The following is a 22,248-nucleotide window of genomic DNA, read 5'->3' as shown; positions in this document are numbered from 1 at the left end:
TTTCTTTTTTCTTTTTTGGTACTGGGGATCAAACCCAGGATGTTGCACTTGCTAGGCAAGTGCTTTACCACTGAGCTAATCCCAGCCCTTGAGTTGCATTGTGAGTGTCCATCATTCCTTTCTCTTTTCCTCTTTTCTTTCCTTCCACTTTCTTCTTACTTGCTTGCCTGTCTACCTACTTTCTTGCCCTGTGTTATAGGTAGGTTTCTAGAGCCTTATTATAGAATTTACCAAATTTGAGTAGTCAGGACTCATAGATGCTTGTGTGGTTGTGAAAATGATATGAAATTTAAAGTTTAATGTTCATGAAGAGTATTGTATGGGAATAAACCATATCTGTTCATTTGTTTACTGGCTATGGCTGCTTTTACACTGTATCCGCTGTGGAAGTAGTCAGAATATAGTGTGTGTGGCCTTTAAAGGAGCTTCATAAGCTATAAAAAGTTTATCCACATTTATGGTGATATGTCCATCTTTTGCCCTTCCTATTTCATTACCTGCTTAGTTGTAATTGTCACTATTATCGTCATCCATCCACCATTCATCTGTTACCCACACCTGTCTACCATGCATCCATACATCCATGCATCCATCTATCCATCTATCCACCCACCCACCCACCCATCTGTGTTTTCAGGTCCTCATGGAATCAACTCTTTTGCAGAACCTTGAGTAGAAGAGTGGATATTCAGTGGAGGTCTTTGAAGGGCTTCTGATGTGCTCACAATTTTAAAGAGAGTCCCATTCATTAAACAAGAGAGCTCGCTTCACAAGTGATTTTATTTTATTTTATTTTATTTTTTGCCAGTCCTGGGGCTTGATCTCAGGGCCTGGACACTGTCCTTGGACAGTTTTGCTCAAGGCTAGAGCTCTTCCACTTGATCCACAGCACCTCTTTCCTGCTTTTTCTTTGTATGTGGCACTGAGGAATCGAACCCAGGGCTTTGTGCATGCTAGGCAAGCACTCTACCACTAGGCTATGTTCCCAACCAAAATGATTTTATTTCATTTTATTTTTACCAGTCCTGGGCCTTGAACTCAGGGCCTGTGCACTGCCTTGGGCTTTCGCAAGGCGAGAGCTCTACCACTTGAGCCACGGCACCACTTCTGGCTTTTTTCTATGTATGTGTTACAAAGGAATCGAACCCAGCCCATGGTGCATGCTAGACAAGCACTCTACCACTAGGGCAAACTCCTGGCCTGTAATTTTATTTTTACATAATCCTTTGGTTAAAAATTTTACTCCACCTGGGAGACTTCTATTTTTGGTGGCCCATAGTAAGGAATAAACACAATGCAGTGCTGAGAACTCTAATCTTTCCCTAGGCACTGAGAATACTGAGAAGCTCACCTCATAGTTACTGAAGGAAGCTGTTGGCTAGTGCATGCTTTTTTACCTTTCTGGAAAATACTGAAATGATGTATTTTATTACTGAGATAGTGGAGAGATTTATAAAGTCAATGTGAGTGACTTAGACACATGTATGAGTTCAGCATTTATCATGCCACTGTTTTTCCATACCCTTCTGCTCTGGATGGTTCTTTCTGGAGAATCCTACTGATCTTTCCTTGAGTAAAATGTTTCAGCAAATATATAAGAAGATGGTTTTTCTCTCCCTGTGGTTCTGTTGCATGTCTTGTGGTTTCAGAGTTACTTCCTTTGGTTGCCCCAAGCAACCATGGTTTCCTCAAAATTAGGTAGCTTTCTTTGGAAGAACTCTATGATTGTAATCTGAATATTGGCAACACATACCTAGTGGCTGCTCCATTAAAAAAAATTAGGGGAGAGAGAAAAGTCTTTGACATAGCTTGTGATTGTTTAGCATTTGGAACAGGGAAAATAAGTACTAAATTCAGAAATAAATAAGGATTGTAAGCAAGGAGAAGACATAGAAGGTAAAATGTGAAAGGATATAGAGAAAGCTTTGGGACTGACATTTTGTGTAAGTATTTTGAACAGAGAGATTGGATCATAGAGCAGACTTCTCCTTACTTCTGCATCAACAACAATACCATCAAAACTTCCTTAGGAAAACAAATTCCTACTATATTAACTACAACTTTTGGTTACAAGTGTCAGGAGCTCAAATACTTTTTTTTTTGGGCCAGTACTGAGCTTGAGCTCAGGGCCTGGGCATTGTCCTTGGACATTCTCAAGGCCAGAGCTCTACCACTTGAGCATCAGCACCACTTCTGGCTGTTTTCTACATATGTGGTACCAAGGAATCAAACCTGGGTCTTAGTGCATGCTAGACAAGCAGTCTACCACTAGGCCAAACTCCTGACCCCCAGGAGCTCAAATTCTTTGAAGGCATGGAGGATTATATTTGCCTGAGTAAGAATGATGCAGAAGCTGGAGTTAAGTGATGATTGTAACAAGGAGTTAATACCACCAGGCTCTTGCTTAACAAATGCTTCCCAGTGTATATATTTAGTTTTCCTCAGGCCACCCTGAAAAATTAGAGCTGTCAGTAGATGTAGTTAAAGGGAAAAAAGTCTCAAGGAAGTATCTGATTCCCTAATGTAGACCATGGACCCACCTCTGGACCAGTCCCTGTGTCCAGAGGCTGGAAGTTCAGTAGTGATTATCTGCTTATCATTGTGGCTGAGGTTGTAGAAGAAGATAAAATGTAGATGTATACAGAGAAAAAGAATTTTATTTGGGGGAGGAGGTTGATAGCCGGAAATAATTTCCTCAAACCTGGTTCAGTTTTCACAAGGATTTTTTTTTTTTTTGAGCAACAGAGATTTATTTTCTCATGGAGACTAGAGGTCCAAGTTCAAGATGTAGGCATTTTTTTTCCCTCTGAAGTCTCTGTCCTTAGTTTACAGATGAATCCGCATGGATTTTTATGAACTTTTACTGAATTGTGAAATATACCACTTGTCTGGACTGGTACATTGCACCTGGTGTCTCACAGGTAAAGTGACAATCACTGTCTCTCTATTGGAACAGTAGCATCCCCCAAGCCTCCTTTTCTTACTTGGGGTCTCCTCTTTCCCTTCTCAAGCAAGCAGAATCCAGCCTGACTGTGGGTAGTCTTATTTTTGCTTTTGCATGTACATTTGCCGTAAATGTGGATATGGAAGCACTGGAGTTTTTGAACTATGAATGAAATGGAATCCACTTTATTGTGTGTATCGGGTGTGGCTTAATTCCTTAACTTTGAGGGAGGTGTGTGAGGGTCATCTCTCTCCAGTGTGGCTCTAGTTTGCCCATATTCTTTATTACATGGTTTCATTGTAGAAATATATGATAAATATATGATCACTATGCAGTCCAGCCTATGCTGATGAGTGTTTGGGAGTCAGTGTTTGGCTGCAGTGGCAAATGCAGAAGTGAATGTTTTGGATGTATTCCTTGTACCCCAGTGCATACATTTTTGGGGGGCTATGTCTCATAATTTTTTTAAATCTTTGATAGATAAACCATTGACCTAGTTACACTCTTCTGCGTGTGCAAGGACATTCCTGTGTACTTCACACCTTTCAGGAAACCTTGATGTCACTGATCATTGCATTTCTAGCTTTCCTGTTAAAATGTGAATTTTCAGTTGTCATTTATAACCTCTTGATGTGATGCACTGGCAACTTCAATATCACCTGCTTGTTCAAATCACTTGTTCTTTATAATTTAGTGGTAAGTTTTGTTCTTAATGATGTGTAGGCTGTGTGTGTGTTTGAACATTTTCGGATTATTAACCTATTGCTGGCTCATGAGATGGAGAAGTTTTGTCCAAATATAGCCAGAAGTTGTAGTTCATTTGTCTCTCATAGTCTGTTAAAAAAAAATCAAGGTTCTTCAGTTACTTTATGTTACCAAATCTTACATATATAGAGAAAGAGCGATGGAGAGAAAGAGAGAGACAGAGACAGAGAGACAGATAGACAGAGAGAGAATAGTGTTTCAAAGGGAGATAGACAGAAGAATGGATGGATAGAGACAAGGAAGAAGAGAGAGAGTTTTATTCCTTATCAGGTAATATATGACGTAGAGCTTAGAATGTTTTAACTTTTTCTTTTACTCTGCATTAATTCTTTGACATTGTTAGAGTAAATATTTTGTCTTTAAAGTTATTTAAACCTCCTACAGCTCCTATTAATTATTTGATCTCTATCTGACTCAGATTACTTTTATTTCTTCTGATAGGGAATTCCAGGGTGGCATGATTTTTGTCACACTTAGAAGGCATTAGTTCACTAGCTTTGGCTTCTGCTTCTTTTTAGAAGTTGGCTGTCTGGCTTGTTGTTTCCCCTTTGTAGATCATCTGTCTTGTTTTTTTATTTTATTTTATTTTATTTTTTGTGGGTTATGGGGCTTGATCTCTGCCTGGGCACTGTCCCTGAGCTCTTCAGCTCAAGGGTTCCACTTTACCCCTGGGCCTGAATGTTATCCCTGAGATCTACAGCTCAAAGCTGCCACCTTACCCTTGAGCCAAGCCCCACTTTCCATTTTCTAGAGGTTAATTGGAGACAAGAGTCTCAGGTCCTTTTGTGCCTGGGCTGGCTTTGAACCTTGATCCTCAGATCTCAGCCTCCTGAGTAGCTAGGATTACAGGCGTGAGCCACTTTTTATTCTTTCTTTCTTTTCTTTCTTTCTCTCTCTCTTTCTCTCTCTCTTTCTCTCTCTCTCTTTCTCTCTCTCTTTCTCTCTCTCTCTTTCTCTCTCTCTCTTTCTCTCTTTCTTTCTCTCTTTCTTTCTCTCTTTCTTTCTTTCTTTCTTTCTTTCTTTCTTTCTTTCTTTCTTTCTTTCTTTCTTATCATTAGCTTCTCTGGTTGTACTGTGACATGTAGAACATTTTAGTTACTCCGTTTGGAGTTTGTAGGACTTCTTGAGTGCTTGTAATATGTTTTTTGTGTATTTGGGAATAGATTTAATTTTTGTTTCTTCTGCCCAATTATTTTCTTTTGAATATTAGACTGTTTCTCTATCTGCCATGACTCTTCGTTTCTCTTCTGGTTTATCTTTCATGTTTTTTTTTTCTTCCCTGTGCTCCATTCAGCCATTCTAGTGTAGTGAAAAGCAAATACGGTTTCCTCAACAAATACTTCTATTCTTAAGCTACGCTGTGTGCTGGTCACAATTCTAGAACATGGAATATTATCAGAAGAGACAAAAGATCTTCATCATCATGGATTGCCATTAAGCATTAGGTATTCAAGAAGTAGAGATCGAGAGGATCATGGTTCAAGGCCAACCTGGGCAAACAGTGACACTCATCTAAAGACTAAGCTGTATGTCACAGCATATGGCTGTAGTTCTTGTTAAGTACAGGTAGAATGATTATTGTAATCTGAGTAAGGCTGGCTTGGGCAAATATGAGGTCCTTTCTGGAAAGCTGTTAAGGTAAAAAAGGATGAGAAGCATGGCTCAAGTCATAAAATACCTACCCTATATGAGGCTCTGAGTTCAAATCCCAGTGTGACTAAAAAATTGTTTGTTAGTGGCAGCTGTTACTTATTTTTTAAATTTTATATTAACTCAATAACCTTAACCTAGTAGTATATAGTACATGGGAAGGTGGTAAGTGGTGTACGTGACAGAGTAGGGCTTGTTTTGGGTGAGTGGGAGCTTTTGTGGGATAGTGGAATGAGTTATGATGTGATGGTACCATTTGGATTAAGTCTGCAAGTGTATAGGAATGTTCTAGAATGAAGGAACCATTCGGGAAGCATTAAGGAGGCCACATGTGACTTCAGTGGCATGAACAGGGGAGAAGGAGGTAGAAACAGCCACAGAGGAGAGTATGTTGGCCTGAGGGACTCTGGGTTTGGTCCCCTTGATCAGATGGGATTTACTTTTCACTTTACAGGGCTCCTTCTGGCTCTTGGGCCAGAGCAGGCTGTGGAGAGGTGAGAATAGACCTGGGGGTACTTGTGAGGAAGCTTTGCTGTAGCCCTGTATATAGAGAACCCTAGTCAGGGTTTGTGTCAGCACCATTGGTGGAGCAAAGGGATTTGATTTGCACATAGTTGGAAAGAGTATGCAACAGCATTTTCTGACTAATTCCATGTGGGTTGTGAAAGAAAGGGAAGCCAAAGCAGTTCCTCTCAGTTTGGCTGAATAATTAGGAGGGTTGGGTGGTCCTGTGTTGTGCTGGAAACATGTCTGGAAGATGTGCAGAGGAAAGAATCAGGCCAGAGCCTGGTGTTTCGTATGGTGCCTTGGAGAAGAGGCACTGGCCTGAGACACGTGGAGGGCTGCTAGTGTGTGCGTGGTATCCTTCCCGGCATGGGCTGCTGATTCCAGAAACAGGATAGGAAGGTGGCATTCAGTAGGCGATCTTCTTTCAGAGTCATTGTCTTGAAGGAAGAGGAAGGAACCAGATCTGTTCAGAGAAGTGAAGCTGGGTTGTAGCGGGCCTGGTCAGGGATCTGTGGAGTGGACAGCCAGCTCATCAGTTTCCCATGGAGGCTGAAATCCTTCCCTTTCACAGTTACCTGCTGAATCCAGCCCTGGGATGCTGCCACTGTACCCAAAACAGACTGAGCAGCTGAGAGCTGGAGGCTGCCTGCTTGTCTGAGTCCTCACATTGGACCACAAGGTCTTCCATGAGCTGACAGCTGGTCAGCAGATCTGTGTTTCCAGTACTGTGGCTCTGAGTGAGGCTGAAGAAGAAAGTCTCTCTCTATCAAGCTCCAACTTAAGAGACCAGGAAGAAGAGAAAGGAATAAGCTAAAGGTAGAAAATGTCAGAAGAACTGCGGTGTCTTGGAAGGTGAGACCAGAAATTATGACAAAGCCAGACATTAGTGGCTCACACTAGTAATCTTAGCTACTCAGGACTCTGAGATCTAGGGATCAAAGTTTGAAACCAGCTGGGGCAGACAATTCCAAGAGATTCTCTAATTTACCAGCTAGAATGCCAGGAGTGGAGATGGGTCGCAAGTGATAGAGTGGCAGTCTTGAGTAAAAAAGTCAAGCTAGAGCACAAGGCCCTGGATTCAAACCGCAGCATAGACATACATGTACACAAAAGCAATTTTCTAAGGTAGAAGTCCCAGGTATGTTCATATTGTTGAGATTCTGCAGATTTGTCTCCCTTGTCTCTAGTTTTCTCCTTTCTGTTTGATGGTTCGGATGGATGTGGCAGAGGACTTTCCCTTTCTGGTTAAAGAAAAGACTTGAGGCCTGGGTGCTTTGGATTATGCTTCTGATCTGGAATTGCGATAGCAGGTAATATAGATGACCGGCATTCAAGCCCTCAAGTATCTGTTGAGTGTCCACCATTTTGCCAAGCCCTACTTTGGGCACTTGCGACAGAGTTGTATACAAAGTGAGTTCCTGTCCTTGTGGATCTGGCAGAGGAAAAGTAAACATGAAATATAATAGCAAAAATATATGACATGTTGTTTGTAAAGGAGAAAAGCATGAACTAGGAAAGCAAGAACTGTCCCAGGGCTGAGGCTGAGATGGTAGGGTAAGTGGACTGCTATGAGTTTCTCACTGAGATGTTGAACAAAGATCTCTAGTTTAAGGTCACATGTTTATGTGGATGGAAACAAGCCTATATGAGAGCTAGAATAAAAATCCTATCTTCATCCTAATGGCCAAGAATATTGTTTTATAGTTATTGCAGTGGAGCCAGTCAGTAGGTTCTGTGTATGTGTCCTTGCTACGTGTCTGTTAGACTGGAAGCAGGTGGTTCATTAGCAGTGATTTTTTTTTTTTTTGGAGGGGGGAGTGGTAAAGGGGAGGAAGGAGCAGTGGCTTGTAGGTGTTTCTATAGGAGGCTGTTAGTTTCAGGCCAGCTGACCTGACTCAGTTTTGCCAATGGAAAGTTACGTATGTAAAGGATTACAGCTGTTTTTTAGGGCTGAGTTCATCCATGGCTAGAAAAAGAACAAAGGCTCCTAGGATGCCTGGTTTGGGGAGTGGTGAGAGAAGTCTGAATCATAAGCCCAAGGTGTAAGGATTTGTGGGAGCTGAGAAAGTAAAAGTCAGAGATGGTTTATCTTCATCCTAGCATGCACACAAGGATTCTCAGGTCGACAGATTGTCTCCATTGTGGTCTAATGGTGAGAAATTCCTCTTCTGAAAAATTAGACATCAGAGAGAGTGACGGCTGAGCTTTGGTGGCTCAGGTGAAAGGATGAGGCCTCTGAGCCTGCCCTGAAGCAGGCGTGTGTGAGTTTTGGCACCTGTGCCAGGGGCAGTGCGTCACCACCATGAGTCACCACCTGGTTTTACTGGGAAGTCTGGGAGAGCATGAGGTGGTTGAGCTGTGAGCAAGATTCTGCTCATTATGTATTACTTTTGATTATGAAACAACACTTGAGGGAGGTGGTGTAAATAGGTCAGTAGAGAATATCCACCAAATGGTTCATTATCTCCATCCAGACCTTGAACTTGTCTCCTGTGGGAGAATCTGGTCTGGTCGTGTGTGAATTCAGCAGTGCATATGTTTACATAAGCCCCACATGCGCATTATGCATGTTCTTTGCCTATTGTTTAACTTCATTTGCTCAGGTTTGATATCTTGTTCACTCACCTTTCTCAGGCCCACTTGTGCTTCCAGGAACACAGTAACTAAACAAGGTTGTCCACCTTTGACCTTGAGATGGGGCTGTAGCCCTCAGGAGTAAGAACAAGTCTTGAGTCTTGCTGAATGACCTGGCTTGTGAGCCCAGAACTGAAGGCAATAATAATAACAACAAAAGGAGATGGTTTTAAGAATAAAAATAAATACAGTGAATGGGAGGATGCTGAGGTTCTTTTGATGACCCGATGGGATTTCACATTCAGTAGTGGAGGTGAAAACAGCTCATAATTCCACACCTGCCTTCTACCTTTGATTGAACTATTGTGTGCCTCAGTCTCTTTGTCTGTGAAATACATCTAGCTAGGGGTACTACTTTGTCGAAGTTGTCAAATGAATTAGCATGTTCCCCCTGCCACCCCCACCCCCCAGAATGTTGTCAGGAAACCCATGACTTGTCATTTAAGTTATCCTCTGACAGCTTCAGAGGGCAACGCCATGAGGAACAGAGGCTTTGTAGGTTTGAAGTGATGAGCTGGAGAGAAGGAAAGGCTCATCCAGAACTCTCCTTAAATACCCTCCGCCCAGGTCTGCATCCTTGTGCTGTGAAATCTTGACTGTTAGGGCGGGTACACATGTTTGTGTCCCATTTGATGCTTTCAGTTGATAATTTTGGTTTGATTCATTTCTTCTGGACTCACTTTTGCCCCTCTCTGGTCTCTCAAGCTGCTTTGAAAGGTGAGATTAGGATGGATTGGTGGGAACAAATCCTGGAAGAGACAGTGGTAACACTTGGCACAGGGTGTGTCTTTCTTTTATCTTCGTAACTTAGAATGATTTAATTTAATAGTTCAGATAATCCTATTTCATCTCTTATAATCAGAGAAAATCAGTCTTCTTGGGTGTGTGGTAAAGACAGTGGGGGATGCGACTGAGGGAGGAGGCACATTTTAAGGCATGCTTAATGTCTGTAGATGACAGTTTTGATTACTTTTGTTTTTTCAGCAACTGTTTTCTAAAGCGTCTACACCCAAGCCAAATGCTTGGATCTTTTTCCAAATCTTTAGGAAAAGAAGTGTGGTGAAATAAATCTGTGACACTTGAAGTCTTTTGAAGTGTGTGTGTCAATGGTTTTTGTACTATTACCTAGTGTCTCTGCCCATATGTTTCATGTAAGTGGACCCATTGATAATTTTAAATTATTATTATTATTATTATTTTGTATCTGGGTTGTTTTGTTGTGCATGATACTTCTTTTAAAGATTCATTCAGAGCTGGGTGCCAGTGGCTCATGCCTGTACTCCTAGCTACTGAAGAGGCTGAGATCTGTGGATCGTGATTCAAAGTCAACCCAGGCAGGAAAGTCTGTGAGACTCAGGTCTGCAATTAACCACCAGAAAACCAGAAGTGACGCTGGGCCTCAAGTGGTAGAGATATAGCCCTGAGTTGAAGGGCTCAGGGACAGCATCCAGGCCCAGAGTTCAAGTCCCACAATGCACACACACACACACACACACATTCATATAGTAGCACTTTTTAGGCCTCCTTTTCTTCCTCTTCCTCTCGTTCTTTGCCTTCTCCTCCTTCTCCTTCTCTTACTCCTTCTTCTTCCCTTTCTTCTTTGGTCTTCCTTTTTCTTGTACTGATGTTTGATTTCAAGGCTTCACACTTACTGTGTAGCCTCTGATACCTCTTTGCTTTAGTTATTTTTCCAAATAGGGTCTCACTCTTTGCCTGGGTAGGTCTGGACCATAATCCTATTTATGCATTTTGCTAGCTGAGATGATCAGATGTGTACCACTACACTCAGCCTTTTTAGTTGAGATGTGAGACCCAAAAATTTATCCTTGGGCTAAGCCCTTGAACTCATTCCTCCCTATTTTAGCCTCTTCAGAATATTTAGGATTATAGATATGAGCCACATTGTCACATTGTTCAGCTCTTCATTCCTTGTAATGACTGAATCATATCCTACTTGCATGGGTAGACATTATTTTATTTATTATTTATCCTTTCTTTGGGCAGTGAACACCTGGATTGGTTTCAACTTTTTTTTTTTGGATTGGTCATGGGGCTTGAACTCTGGGCCTGTGCGCTATCTCCAAGCTCTTCAGCTCAAGGCTACAATCCTCCCCTGTGCCTGGACATTGTCCTGGAGCTCTTCAGCTCAAGGCTACTGCCCAACCCCTTGAGCCACAGTGCCACTTCCGGTTTTCTAGTGGTTAATTGGAGATAAGACTCTCACGGACTTTAGTGTCCAGGCTGGCTTTGAACCGAGATCCTCAGATCTCAACCTTTTGAGTAGCTAAGATTACAGGTGTGAGCCACTCTGCCTGGCTGGTTGCAACTTTTGGCTCTTGTGAATAATGTTGCCAGTAATATTCTGAGAAAATGATGCTATTTTTCAGAATGAATAAAGACATGTTTTAATTCTAAGTCTGATGGGAGGACTCCTGGAAGTCCTTGTGTTTATCTTTGTTGTTACAGCAACCTCTTCAGTGGGTGTGGCTCTGTCCACTGTCCCTACCAGGCTTCCCCTGAGGTCTGGCTGGGCCTGCCCCAGCACTGTGTTGGAGGTTGCAGGCTGCTGATGAGTCACATTGCCCCCAGCCATCCTGGTGTGACAATGTCTTAGGTCTTTGAGCCTCTTGCTTGCTTTTTGGATGGAGCCAAGGAATTTTCCATGTACTCACTTATTATGAGTTATTAGTTTGAATGGGCTCGATGCATATTATTATTTTTTGTTTGTGCCTTTTGTTTGAGTTCAGGCCTCACATTATACATGCATATAGTGTATTTAATGCTTATTTTATGGAAAATACTTTAAGCAGGTAATTGAGTGGTGAAATGTACAGCAAACTTTTTTTCCTGGGGCGGGCCTGTTATTGCTTTTACCTGTAGTTAGTATGGAAGACTCCCTTTCTGCTCTTACATACATGGGTTATGATTCTTCTTCCCTCTATGTATACCTTGACTTCACATCATTTACTACTTTCTATATAATTACTGTTCTGTAATACTGGTTGTATTTCTGGATTGAAATCATTTTTACATGAGGGAAAATATCCTCAAGTGCTTCTAGAGACCATACAACCCACGTTTATATTCCTAGATGGGGGAAACATGACAAATGCATTCTCATTAGTATGTTTCCCAGCCATTGTTCAGCACACATCACCTAATTTTAATTTATTGTATGCCAGTCATTAGCTGAGAACCCTGCCCAGTGTTAGGTGTTACCAGTAGACCTCTGGGTGTGGTCCCTTGGTCACCATTGTACCCAAGGGTTTGGTGTCCCCTTCCTACACAAACTCATCTCTTTTCCCACCCTCCTTATTTGAAAAATCCTGCGGTATATTTATCACTAGATTTGAATATAAAAGTATTGAAACTGTTTTATCCTATGGTGAACACTTTTGGCCAGTGCAGGAGACATTGTGTCACTGTGTGACACTTGTGGTTATGGCTTGCTGCTGCTACTCAATAGGGACTCTCTGAGGAGGGCTGGAAGGTCCAGTTTCCTGGTGGCCTTGAGGCCTCAGGGGGTCCTACTGTGGCCTACAGTCTTAGAACAGTTCTCATTCTTTTCTAGCATGTAACTAGTATCTAAATGCAGTATTGACATGAAAATACTACAACACTGAGATCGTTTGCAATTCCAGGTGGGCTTATTTACTGATTACCACTTGGAGAAAGTGATGGACACTTGTGCCTAATACAAAGCCCAGCTCTGCGCATGTGCCCACTGCTGATACTGCCCAGTTCACTGAAGGAGAAATGATGAGGTGCACTCTAAATTATTCATTGGGTTGCTGGTGCAGCCTGGTTGTCATTGTCATTGTTGTCATCTTCTTCCTTCTTTCCTTCTTTCTCCCCTCCCTTCCTCCTTCCCCCCGCTCCTCCTTGGTGCCAGTATTGGGCTTAGACTCGGTGCCAGAGCACTAGCCCTTAGCTATTTTACTCAAGGATGGGGCTCTACCACTTGAGCTACAGCTCCACTTCCAGATTTTTGGTAGCTAATTGGAAATAATCTCATAGACTTTCTTGCCCATGTTTGCTTCAAACTATGATCTTCAGATCTCAGCCTTTTCATATTACACAGGGTTGAGCCACCAGCACTGGGCTGGTCTTCCAAGGAAGAGCTCTCCTGGCCCCAGGGGAGTGCTCCTCAATTCAGTTTCTTCTGGAGGCTGTGTTGAGTACTAGAAGCCTTTGCTTTGTATTCTTTGGAGAGAAGGCAGGACCTGAGATTAAAACTTAACCTCTTATTTACTCTCAGCACCAATGTAAGTTATTATTACTTATTGTTGCCAATCAGAGCGATGTCTAAAAAGATCCTGCACTCAGGAGAGGCCAGATGCTCTGTCCCCACAGGCCACATGCACATCTTGTGCAAGGCACGGTGCCCTTGGCGTCAGCAGGCACAGTTTGGGCAGGACAGCACCTGGTCCGTATTGCTAGTGGGTGCTAAGGCTCACCAGCTTTTCCTTTGCTTTCTTTGTTTCATTTATCCCCAGGTTGCACTTCTTGTTTTTCTACCCTTCCAATTACAGACCTGGATTCCGTTCCAAGTATGTGGGCCACCAAAATAAACAAGTCCTGAAACTCTCCACAATGGTCTTTCAAAGTTGTTCTGCAAGGAAATCTAAATGAAGAGAGTGACAGAAATGGAGTTTAAGGGTCATAGAGAAATTGAATAAGAAGCTAGCACTAGGAAGCCAGAGAAAAGTAAATTGAACATGATGATTTTATCACTGGGGGATTTGAAAGAATTGATCACCCACTCATTTAGGAGGTGGCATTTAAAGGCCATTTGAGTTTTCTTGGTTTGGGGACAGCCTCTTCCTCCTCCTCCCCCTCTTCTTCCTCCTTCTCCTCCTTTTCCTCCTCTTCCTTTTCCTCCTCCTTTTTAAAGGATGCTTTGCATATTTGTTAGAGTTTTTAGATGGAGGAGACTAGGTAAAAAACCTCAAAGTTTGGTTGGATCAGGTTTAATGTGAAGTTGTGAATATTCTCAAATCAAATTTAATGGGGCTATGTACTTCCAGTAAGGTGAAACTTGCCTGTCTCTCCCAGAGAAGAAGGTATTACTACCCTGTACAAAATCAATGACTACATCTATAGTCTTTTACCTAGATCTAGCCTGCCTGCTTGCCTGCCTGCCTGCTTGCCTGCCTGCCTGCCTGCCTGCCTGCCTGCCTGCCTGCCTGCCTTCCTTCCTTCCTTCCTTCCTTCCTTCCTTCCTTCCTTCCTTCCTTCCTTCCTTCCTTCCTTCCTCCCTTCCTCCCTCCCTTCTTCCCTCCCTCCCCCCCCTACTTTTATTTGTGCTGTTCCTAGGGTTTTGAATTCAGGGTCTGGGCACTGTCCTTGAGCTTCTTTTGCTCAAGGTTAGTGCTCTACACTAACCTTGTTGAGCCACAGCTGTATGTCTGCCTTGTTTTGATAGTTTATTGGCGATAAGAGTCTCATAGACTTTACTGCTTGGGCTGGCTTTGAGCTGTGTTCCTCAGATCTCAGCCTCCTGAGTAGCTAGTATTATAGGCGTGAGTCACTGGCGCCTGGCTTTCTAATCAGTTTCAGATGAAAAAAAAATTAATATCAACAGTCTGCTATAATAAACTAAAGGTACCCGTAAGAAACTATGTAGCTTTTCACTGTGATACCATAGCGTCAATGGGATTTTTGGTTGGAAATGCCCGGTAATGGTGTTTTAATTTGCATTCTCATCATTTAATATATTGTGCATCACCTAAAGGAGGAGAAGGATGCACCTCCCCTGCTTTGCTACATACAGATGGACTGTTGCTAAGTGAGCAGATGACGGTAGGTTGGTGTGAACATTTTTTACCTGGTTCTGAGGAACCTTTTTCACTCTTGCTGGGGGTTGGCGAAGGTGGAGGTGACCTTCCCTCAGCTCATTGTCATGTCATGGGGAAAGTCACCTGACTCTTGATGCCTCAGCTAGTTGGTTCTGAGATCCTGAACTTGTAATCCAGAAGACAGTTATGTAAAGCTTAATTTAAAAGAACTTTCAGGGCTGGGAGTTTGGCCTAGTGGTAGAGTGCTTGCCTCGCATGCATGAAGACCCGGGTTCGATTCCTTGGTACCACATACATAGCAAAGAAAAGCCAGAAATGGTGGTGTGGCTCAAGTAGTAGAGCTCTAGTCCTGCGAAAGCCCAAGGACAGTGCGCATGCCCTGAGCTCAAGGCCCAGGACTGGCAAAAAACAAAAACAACTTTCAAAAGTCACTTGTTGTAGACCTGATGCCTAAAACAGCAAGCTAAGGAGTTAATACCTTTGAGGAAACCAGGCATAAACAAATTTCTCTGTTTTTCCTTTCTGATTATGAATTTAATAGGCAGAGGGAAATGAAGAGTTTCAATCCTGTCTTTTTATCCATGTATCAAATGTTATCTTTCTCATGTTGGCTCTTTGCACGGGGTTCCGAACTGGGAGAGGGTTTCCTTATACTTGATGGGCAGGTGCCGCACTACCTGAGCCATGCCCTCATTCCTTTTGCTTTTAGGTTGATTTTCAGATAAGATTTCTCTTGCACTTTTGCCTGAGTTGTCCACAAATAGGAATCCTTTGAATCTGAAGTTGGGTTATAGAAGTATATCACCTCACCCAGCTCGTCTTTGCAATAAGATCTTGCTGAAGTCTTGCCCAGGTTTGCTCAAACTGCAGTCTTATCTCCACCTCTGAGGTTGGATTACAGGCATGTATCATCATGTCAGACTTGTGTTTTTAATAGGGTTTCACTAACTTATTGTCTAGACTGGCCTTAAACTGTGATCCTTGCTATTTGTACCTCCAAGTAGCTGGGATTTCCAAATGTAGTTTTCCACTGTGTTTATTTATCTAGCTGTTCCCTCATATTCATTGATTTTTTTAAAGGTGTCACAGGTTCTAATATTTCAAAAATATTTTTACAGAAATCTTTTCATGCCAGGTGTCAGTGGCTCATGCCTTGTAATCTTAGCTGCTCATGAGACTGATATCTGAGGATATTTCTTCAAGGCCAATCTGAACAGAAAAGCCTGTAAGACTCCCATCTCCAATAAAATACAAAGAAAAATAAAGGAAGGAAGGAAGGAAAGAAAGGAAGAAAGAAGACAGAGAGAAAAAGAAAAGCTGGAAGTGGGACTCTGGCTCAAATGGTAGGGTACTAGCCCCGCGGACAAAAGATCAGGGATAAACCCCAGGTATTGAGTTCAAGCTCCAGGATCAGCCCCCTCCCCCAGTCTTTTCACTTTTCTTAATATGTGATTGTTTTTATAACTTGGGTCATTTAGCATCATTACCTGATCTATGCAGATCTTGAGAAATTAAGAACCAATTAATTGTGCTCCCTCTACTGGTGACATTTTTTGTGGTTCAGACGGTTCAGACACGTTGTACAGTCACACATGATTTTATTGCTCTGCATCTGGCTTATAACTGGGTTCATTTTTAATTCCCTAGACTCATAAATTGTATTAGGATCAAAGCTCACAGCTTTCTGGACCTTGGGCTGAGAAGCTGGGACAAGCATCTTACTTGTTCCTGTTTGTCTGGCAAGTGTGAAGAATCTCAGCCATATCTCCTCCCACCCCCTCCCCCCTCCCCCTCCCCCCCGGGTGGGCTTTTCCTGTGTCAGGTTAGCCTTCTGCCTGGCTCCTTTGAAATCTGCCAGCCAGATTTAGCAGGTGCTGTATGTGAATTTTGTGCTCCCAGGTGGCTCAGGCTGGACTACAAGGAGCCCCTGTGGGGTCTGTAGGTCAGCTGTAGGGGACTGTAATTCACATACTGGAAATGAGGAAGGAAGGAGGGGTAGGTACTATGACAGCATGGCTTTGGGCTGATTTAAGAAGAACCACCCCTTGCTATTCTCTGCCCTGCTTCTGAGCAATAACAACATCTATCCTGTCCCTATAAGGAGAAATAAAAACACCAGCAAAAAACAAAATACATGTGTACATGAAATTTCAGAGATGAAGGGGACACTTCTGAGGATAGGGAATAGAATACTGGTTACTGGAAGCAGGGTGGGGAAGGTGGAATTGAAGGGGCTTTGGGAAGAAGGGGGTAGAAGGGACAGTGCTGTGGAAGAATGGTCGAGGGCTGTCCATGGCTACAGGTATTGAGTTCTGTTGCCTCATAGAGTGACTTGGTCAATAACTATGTAGACTTTGAACTAGATAGGAGAGAATATTTGGAATATTTTTTTTCTAGGAAGAAAGAGTTCATGAAATGATGGTGCCATAATAGTACTTTTTTTTTTTTTTTGGCCAGTCCTGGGCTTGAGCTTGGGGCCTAAGCCTTGTTCTTGGACTTTCTCAAGGCCAGAGCTCTACCACTTGAGCCTCAGCACTATTTCCAGGTTTCTCTATGTATGTGGTACCGAGGAATCGAACCTGGGTCTTTGTGCATGATAGGCAAGCACTCTACCGCTAGGCCAAACTCCTGGCCCCCACAATAGTACTTTCTATAAGAAAAGAACTTACGAAAGATGAGACAAGAAAACCTTCTGTTAGCCCATTGTACCCCTCTGGTCCTTGGCTCACATTTTTCTTCCTGTAAACACCATATAAAATTCCTATCCACGAGCATGAATGGGAGTAAATGTTGTTCCTGTTCTAAGTGGAGCGTTTCCAGATTATGCTTGTGACTAGCAGTATAGAAATGACTGATTGGGCCGCCATAGATCTTCTTTTCTCTTTGTCTCTTTCACGTTTCTCTCATTGCCCTCTGGCTCCTCTCTCCCACGAGGCTATCTTTGATTCTATAGCAGATACCTTCCTCCCTCCCCACTTTTTGGTGCAGATACTGGGGCTTGAACTTAGGGCCTGGGTGCTGTCCCTTAGGTGTTTTGCTCAAGGTTAAGTGCTCTACTTCTGGCTTTTAGTGGTTAATTAGAGATAAGAGTTTCATAGACTTTTCTGCCTGTGATGGCTTTGAATCACAGTTTGCAGATCTCAGCCTGCTGGGTAGCTATATTATGGTGCACTGGCACCTGACAATCAGTGGCGTTGTGGGATGGAGGATCCTACTGCAGCATGATTTTTCACAGCATCTCTGATTCCTACTACTAAATGTGACGACCAAAAACATTACCAGATATTTCCAAATGTTACCTTGGGCAAAATCAGTTGTGGCTTAAGGATCATTCCTCTGTACAAATATTCTTTACTCTGTTATTTTGATTTTTGGATAAGTACTGAACTTGAACTTGGGGCCTTGTGCTTTTGCTCACTCTGTGTCTCTCCCTGCTCTTTTTTTTTTTTTTTTTTTTTTTTTAAAATCACAACGGGTGTCCCTTCAGAATGTGAAGCCTGCTTTCACTTCTAGCTTTTTAAAAAGGTTTAATTAATTGGAGCTGGGAGCCTCTTGAATTTTTCTGCCTGATTTGGCTTTCTACTGCCATCCTCAGATCTCAGACTCCTGAGTAACTGGGATTACAGGCTCATGAGCCATTCTGCTCTTTTGGAAGTCACTAGCAGCACACATTTGTTTATATTCTTTACTTACTAAATAGTTACTAAATTTTTTCTTTAAGCTAGCTTCCATGCAAATCATCAAGAACATAAAGATGAGCTAGACATCACTTTTCCATGTTTGCACATGAGTGCATATATTTGAGTAAACGGTGAGGGTAGTGTGGCTTTTGCCACACTGATGATCTCATTGTTCCCTGGTTTTTAGCCTCACTGGCTACTGTTTGAGTCATGATGATTTCTTTAATGAATGTTGTACTTTTATTTTTGTAGCCTCTGTCTTTGAAGAAAACCCCCCTTGTACTGTGGGTCAGTATCCTTATGAAGTGATAATGATTTATTAATCCATCAATTTCATCCATGAATGCTTCAATCATTCTGTACACTGCTTCTCACTTGTCTCTCCAGATTTAGTGTCTTCTTCAATTGGGATTTCTTTCAATCTTTTCCACCAGCCATGGGAGGCTTCACTGGACTGGTAATCATTTCAAAATTGATTGCATGAAATTTCCGTTAGGAAACCAAGGTCAACGCCAGCAGAGGGAGACTAGTTGGAGTGCGTTGCATCTGCAAATTTTCTTTACAATTTCTAGAAACTTTGATAGAAAAAATCCTCATGGGGAATCAAACATATGGTATCTTTCTTTTTGGGGGACAGGTTGGGGATAGTATTTTAAGGAGGAGTTTACATATAGCTAGATATAAACTAGATGTATAGCTTGATGTTGCTAATTGAAAATTTTCAGGGGCTAGTGGTACAATGATTGCCTAGCATGCACAAAGCCCTGAGTTCAATTCCTCAGTACTACATGCATAGAAAAAGCCAGAAGTGGTGCTGTGGCTCAAGTGGTAGAGCACTAGCCTTGAGAAAGCCCAAGGACAGTGTCCTGGACCCAAGTTCATGCCCCAGGGACTTCAAAAATAAACAAACAAACAAACAAAATTTCATTATAGGGCTTGGGTGTTTATTATACTGTTTTAAAATAGACTTTAATATATCTGAAAAACTTTGTAATGGATTTTATTTATCTAATGATCTTTAAGGTTTTATAAAAAGGGGTTTCAATTTAACATATCAATTTATAACATGATCAGTGTTATCCCTTTGAAAGATAATCCTTGATAAGACTTTTCTGTCCCCTACATTTTAAAAACTGATCTTTACAATTTTGATCTCCACCTGGTAAATACAGGTTCCTTTACTTGTGAATGGGACTTGGGGGGAGGGGTAACAATTTCTTTTTTTTCATATATTTTTATTGTAACTAATAGAAGGGTTACATTATATTCACCAGATAGAAGGTGCATTACTTCACATACATTGATACCCTTTCTCATGTCTTGGTCCTCATTTCCCTCCCCTCACCCCCGCCCCTCATCTTGTTTTCCCCCTTCCCTATCCGATTTCAAATAACCAAATACTCATATATACAATATATTAGATAACAAGGTGAGATACTGTAACAATATGAGATAATCAAGGGACCGCAAAAGAGATGAGCGATACATTAAGGACAACAATCACATTTCCCCATTTATAAGGAAATGGAAAGACTTAGAAAAAAAATCATATTAAGTGAAGTAAGCCAGACTCAAAGGAACATAGGCCCAATGGTTTCCCTCATTTGTCATAATCAGTAGAAACCTTGGGTTCTCCTAGCAGAGATTTACAATAGAACAAAACCTAGATTCATAAAGCCATATAGGATGATGTTAAATGAAAGGACCTCCAGGATGTAGAAACAAAAGCCATGTAAGAGGTAACAATTTCTAGTCTTTTAAATACTTCAAGAGAATTTGTTCTTTAACAAATCTCAGGAAACAACAAAACCCCAAACCTGACAAGAACTTGAGCTTTGGACAGGGCAACCAGGGTCCTCTATAAAATGGTTAAAACCTAGTAGAAATAAACTTCCTAAGGGGATGTGGAGACCCGGGTGCTGGGACTCTGCATGACAGAAAGCTGGATTCTTAGCGCAGTGAATGCCAAAGGCGAGAAGTAAATTGGAGAAGGAGGCGGAGAGGAGGAAGGGGAGGGTGGGAGGAGGAGGGAGGAGTCTGGGGCCCTTCCAACACACCCAAAAGACCAGATTCCTCCTAGCACGAAACTTCACAAGTTACACCCACTCCCCTCCCCAAGGCAGCTGGGGAAGGCTGCTGCTTCCTCCTTTCGTTACTGGAACCCAGGGATGGGAAGCTGGGAGGGAGAGAGACGAGTGCGCTCTGCTGTGCTGGGTTGAGCTTTAAATCCTAACATCGAGTCTTCTGTGCCTGGATCACTTTGTGTGTGGTGATCTGGGGAAGCGGCGGTGTGTGGCTCTGGAGAAGGAAGGTGAGTCACGGACACAGGGGAGAGCTTCCCGGGCTGGGGACCCGGAGTGTCCAGAGATCTGGCCCTGCTCTGCGCATTGGCGCGCCGGGTCTCCATGCTTTGTGCCAGGAGTGCTGCGTGTGTCTAGCTGAGCTACCCAGACTTCTGGGTGGCTGTGTGTGGCTTCAGGGTAAACGGGCTTTGACTTTGTAAGTGCTCATGGACATTCCTCACCGTAGTGTGGGGATCCGGGCCCAGGATGGAGACAGCTGGATGGAGTAACAAAGTCGCCTAACTCACTGATACAGATGCGTTGTACTCATAATTTGGCTCCTTGGATTGAAACCCCTTTGTACAAGGGTAGTTTGTTCCTTTTTTTAAGGAAGTCACTCACCAAAGATGCCCGCTGCCCTGAGCTGAGCTGTCCTGCTGAGCCTTGGGCAATTTCAAGTCAATATGGGTGGAAAATCTCCAGCAGAGTCTTGAGATTACAGGGAGAAATGTTTATTGGAAAGGAATATTCTGGAGCTAAGGCTTTAGATGGGATGAACATCTCCATGGGAATTCTGCAGTGAGCCATGTTATATTAACTTAGTTGAGCTCAAAGGTTCTGTTATGGAGGTGCTATTTGTTTATCTGGAGCTATGTGGTTTCACCCCCCCCCCCTTTAATCTTACTTAAGTGAATTTTGGGTAGGGCACAGAGAGGAAGTTTGGGTGGAGGGTGGCACCAGGGCTTCAGGGCATTGCAGCGGAAGATGCATCAGCAAAGCTTAAACTTGCCTCTCCAAAGTTTCTCACCAGTGTTCTTTAGGTTTTCTTTCCAGACTCCTGTCTGGTAAGGTGTGCCGTTTGCTGACAGTGGAGGTTGGAGGTTTTCCTTGCTCTACTTTATTTCAGATCCCATCACATGTTTAGCCATGCGCCGGCATTTGGAGCCTGGAGTTTGTGTTTGCTTGTTTTCTGTTGCAAGCTAATCCTTCATGAAAATATTTGTAGAGGATCATCAAACTTTTAGGACCAGAAAATGGAGGTGAGGAAATGTCTGGTTCTTACTGTGTGAAGCAAGCCAAATAGTCTCCTTGCAAGCATTTCTCTCCCACCCATGACAGAGTTAGTAGGTGATTTATTTGTGTGTGTGTGTGTGTGTGTGTGTGTGTGTGTGTGTGTGTATACTTGGACTTGAACTCAAGGCCTCATGTTCTCATTCAGTTTTTTGTTCAGATGTCACTTTAAAACCTTTCCTTGTATATTTCTGTTTCTTGGAGATAAGAGTCTCACAGATTTTCCTGCCCCAACTGGCTTCCTTGCGCCACTGAAGGCTTGGCTTAGTAGATGATTTTTATCCCCTTGTTAGGACAGAGGAGTAGAAGCTGGCTTTCTCAGGTCACCTCCAAACTTTATGTTCCAGGTAGAGTCACATTGCTAGAGTCACAGTTAGATTGTGGTAACCTTTCTTACTTCCTTGAAGTTAAAGATACAAACGTGTGGTATGGTGAGGTAGGCCAGTCAAACCTGCCAGAGCTCTGAGTTCTTGTTCCTGTGCGACTCCAAAGTGGACTGCGGGTGACCCGCACTCCATGCTGACAGGAGGTATGTAGGCTGTTCCCTTACTATCAGGGATCCTTGAGCGACTCACCCAACAGGAAAAGCCACCAATGTGGATCCCATGATAATGCCTGTGAAAATGACTAATGCATGGAGCTTTATGGACTCATAACCCTTAGTTGGAGAAAGGGACTGCGTGAATCATGGACCAAAGGCCTTTTGATATTATCATTGGAGACTGTTAGATGAGTGGCCATGCCAGTGTCTGGAATTGGGATGTGACAATGGAAGTAAAAAATGGCTCCGAACTCTGTATCATTACTGTTTTCCTTTGGTCCCTCTTCCCCCAGTTAGGTGACCTGATTTGGTTTTCATCATTTACATTTATAGTTTATATTTTTAACTTGCAAATTCAATTTGTGTAATGTGTATA

At 42.6% G+C, this 22,248-nt stretch overlaps 1 protein-coding gene across 3 annotated transcripts in view; it reads left to right on the top strand.

Moving 5' to 3' along the window:
- Positions 1-22,248, top strand: part of Tiam1 (TIAM Rac1 associated GEF 1) — a 335,042-nt gene that overhangs the window by 132,951 nt on the left and 179,843 nt on the right. The window contains exon 1 of one of the 3 annotated variants that reach the window (XM_090348565.1): positions 20,129-20,289. The exons of the other annotated variants lie outside the window; for them this stretch is intronic. The gene's annotated coding sequence lies outside the window, so the exon portion shown is untranslated. Of the gene's footprint in view, positions 1-20,128; positions 20,290-22,248 lie in introns of those variants that run through there. 3 annotated transcript variants of the gene reach the window in all.

This window comes from Megascapheus bottae, chromosome 1, assembly GCF_031878675.1.
Source record: "Megascapheus bottae isolate mThoBot1 chromosome 1, mThoBot2.hap1, whole genome shotgun sequence".
Lineage (NCBI taxonomy): Eukaryota > Metazoa > Chordata > Mammalia > Rodentia > Geomyidae > Megascapheus > Megascapheus bottae.
The sequence above is the reverse complement of the archived record's forward strand: the minus strand, read 5'-3'. Positions and strand labels throughout refer to the sequence as shown.